The sequence below is a fragment of the Vicugna pacos genome, chromosome 30, assembly GCF_048564905.1.
Source record: "Vicugna pacos chromosome 30, VicPac4, whole genome shotgun sequence".
In the NCBI taxonomy this organism is placed as follows: Eukaryota; Metazoa; Chordata; class Mammalia; order Artiodactyla; family Camelidae; genus Vicugna; species Vicugna pacos.
This window is the reverse complement of record NC_133016.1, coordinates 34,416,246-34,420,041: the sequence shown is the minus strand read 5'-3', so window position 1 is coordinate 34,420,041 and position 3,796 is coordinate 34,416,246. Positions and strand designations below refer to the sequence as shown.

Genomic DNA, 3,796 nt, shown 5'->3' with positions numbered 1-3,796 from the left:
TTTCTTCACAATTGGTGACACATATTAAGGACTCATATTTGCCATTCCAGTCTTATCAGATGACACTGGCTGCAAGATTGTGAGCAGAAGTCTTAGGTTCCCTGACATTGACTACAAATTTTCCAGCATTTCAGAGCATTTCACACTCTGAAAATGCTATACCTATTATTTTAGATTAATGGGAAATTGTCAAAGCCTTCCATGAATATTTTATATTTCATAATATCTGCAGAAATTTGGTATTCTTGCATTCGGACATATTTTTTATTCTACGACCCACACCTCCTTCTAGTCCACACATTATAGATTGCAATTTGGTTACTGGATACCACCACCATAACCAAGGGGCTAGTACCACTTAGATACTTCCATTGTGAAGGTTAGAAGGGGCACAAATTATGTGGTGTGTATAAACCTATATTAAATGTTTGCAATGACAATTTCTCTTCTGGAGAAAGCTCTAATTCTAAGAAGTAAATTAATTAAAGGCAGTATAGTTATTGGTATGGGGAAGAGAATCAGCTATTTTGGGGTGGGTGGGTGATGAAGAGACAGGAAAAAATCCAGCAAATGAGAATGGAATGCTTTAGGCCTCTGGAGGCATGAATTAAGGAGAAAATAATACCTGTATCTTGTACCTACCTCCACTTACTGTCTTGAGTGACTAGTCCTTGGTCTATGAAAAGAGCTAGTTTGTGGTGAAGAGTAAAGACCGTAATGAAATAGTTTGAAAACCATGAAAGTTTTGTTGTTTCTGGAAAGTAGATTTTGCTTAAAGTCAACATGTATTTCTCATTGACTAAATATTAAAATGCATCCTGTGGCATGTGCTGTGCTTACTGTGCTGGTATCCAAGTTAGACAAGGAAAGGGGGATAGACAGGAAACATCTGGAAGAGGTGGTTTCTGTGCTGAGACTCAGAAAGTCTAAGTAGGTAAAAGGAGGACACCCAAAGTCCAAGGATGAGCTGGAGCAAAAGTGGTGAGTTTGCAGCTGAAATAGTTGACAATCATTTGCCTGGATATATCTCCAGATACAGTGAAACTTAAAGATATGCCAAGGTAATCAGATGCCAGATTTATAAAGAAATGACTAAACTAATTTGAGCTTGTGTGCTTAGATTTAGAAAGATATTAAATGCCACCCTGAAGACTTAAGCTTTTCTTTCACTGGAAGATAAATGCAACATAAACTATTGACTAGAAAATATAGTGTAGACTCTTGAGGGCAGGAAATGAAAGCACCAATTAGAATGCTTTGATAACAGCACAAAGAAGACCATAGATAAAATTACTTCTTAAATTGTACCACATGCTGAATGTGCCATCTGAGACTACATCATGTGACCTTTATGACTCCAGGGATGACATAATAGAGAAATGATCCCTGGGCTGGTTCCTGCATTAATCTCCTGTTGCAACCTATCTTAACTTAACTCTTTTAATACTTTCCACGATGAACTAGAAACCATTTAGTACTTTCCCTCTCTCCATGTTTTAGTGTTTTTCCAAATTCTTCCATTTTCTCTTCTTTCTTACAAGAAAGCACTAAAATTTACTCCCATTATTTTCCATCAAATGATCATATCAATCAAATATCTTTTTTTAAATGGTATCTTTGTCTCCCGTTTAACTCTTAACTCTATTTAAAAAGAAAATAAATAAAATGAAGGTACACAACTATGTTAATTTTTCAAATAACAAAATTGCAGATATTTGTCGACATTTGCCAACATCAATTTTAATCTTTTTTATTCTACATAATATGGTAGTCCTCTGGCAGATAAGTTGTAATTAGAATGACGTTTATAAACTGAAGATGGCTGATGAGTTGGCCTTGAAAGAGAGGTGGCTGATGTATCAGCTCTCACTGGCATGGGAAACCGTGCGTTGCTCCCTAGTTGAAGTTTAGAAAAACGACCTTCATTGGCAGATATGTTGTGATATCTATTTGGAAAGTTACAAGGTTCCACCATCAGTCCAAAATAATTGCTCTGTATGGGAGACAAGATGCTGTCCTGGAAATAGAAGTTGTAGTTGTAATGAAGTTCACAACACGACCATTTGCTTCAGTGTAGCTGCTTTGAGAGTGCCCGTGGACAGTGGTCAATCAATTTAAAAGAGCACTTTGATACACTGCAATTTGTTCTGGTGGTCTAAATGACATTGATGATGGAGGAGAAATATCACCTCTGATCAGGGTAGTGGTATCTCCAATTATGTGGCTAGTTGAGGGCTTTCTTATTAGAGGCATGTTTAAATTTGCAGAATGTAAAAATGCACTTTCACCACTAGTGTCAGCCACAAAAACAGAATTATAATTATCCACATTACCCCCTCCTTTAAAGTGATTCTTTTTGAAATCTTCAACCAATGAAGATACCAGAGAGGCATTTGTAATCGCAACCCTTCTTTTTATTCTCACAAAAAGTGGGAGAAAGCCTCATTTAAAATTTGGATTTTGATAGAACTGCAGCTAAAACCAAAGGAGAAATATTTTAGTAATATTTTAAACCAAAATACAATAAGTGTAATGTATAAAACCTCTTATTTCATGTTTACTATGCACAGCTGACGATATTTTGATATTCCTTATTTGGAAAATACACACTTTAAAAGTATAGACATCAAATTTAAGAAGTTAGCATTTGCAGTAATGGTGAATGCCAATTTTCAAAAGCAGCTTTAATACATTTATTTAGATTTCTGTTAAGATTCGTAGTTCCAAGCAAAGTTTCTTATAATCTTGAATACTTATGGCACTGTCCTCTTTTTTTAGAAAAAATAAAGGATTTAACTTTGGAGTTTTATACAATTTTCAAAATCTAGCTTTACATTTATATTACCATAGATTGATATATAAAATAAAATTTTATATATAAGTTAACACGTGGTAACTAAAATTACTGAATATGTTGCTTAAAACAGAGACATCTTTTCTTTTGCCAGAAAGTCAGCTAGACAGGCAGATCTTTGAAAATTCTGCTGCACTTTACTAAACCCATAAAGGTTAAGCAGTCTAAGTAAACTTTTCATACTTCCAGTTTCAAATATTATAAAAAGGGTATTTTTTTCCAAAACTTCCTTCTTAAAGACATCTTCATCAATCACTATGGAAGTTCCATTATCATCCCACCAGATGGATTTAAATTGGTCACTCCCAGCCATTTTCGAGTGTTTTATTAGAAATGTCAGAGAACAAAAATCATTATCTTCATCTGGTTCAGAGGCACAAAGTGTGTAACATGGTCTTTTTATCAAGGATTCTTCAGACAAAGTCTGAAAAGCAATTTCTTCAATCATAGACCTCAAATCCAAGTCCCCAGAGAATGTTTGATCACACAATAGAGATCTACCGGAGTTTCCTGAACCAGTTGGTCCATCTTTACGAGACACATCTTGAATTTCTGAAGAAATATGTGCCATTTCAAATAACTTTTTCTACAGCCACTTTTCTAATCTGCATAATTTTGAGCACTGCAGCTTCAAATGCTGCTTTGGCAGGCCTGCACAGATAAACTGCTAGGCCGTCACAATGTTTCTCACCCTGAGAAGCTGTGACATCACAAAATGCCTGGTCTCCTAGAAACTCAAGTGTAACATTCAGCCAGTGTTTACTTCTCATTCATCCAGTTAAATTGAAATATATAGGATGCTTATTTTTATAGTGTTATCTGCAAATATTATCCCCACAAAATCTTTTTAAATAATTTAATTTTAGTGTCTGTGAAATAAAACAAATCTCCATTCTTTTATACAGAAATTTATACCTGATTTGTGAACAGAGTATAAATAAT

General features: G+C 34.8%; 1 long non-coding RNA gene across 1 annotated transcript; it reads right to left on the bottom strand.

Annotated features, from left to right (window-relative positions):
- Positions 1-1,734: 1,734 nt before the first annotated feature.
- LOC140690400 (uncharacterized) lies at positions 1,735-3,519 on the bottom strand. The gene is made up of 2 exons (XR_012065669.1): positions 3,356-3,519; positions 1,735-2,017 (listed from the first exon to the last, which is right to left on the bottom strand). It is a non-coding gene; the product is annotated as an uncharacterized lncRNA (long non-coding RNA).
- Positions 3,520-3,796: the final 277 nt, after the last annotated feature.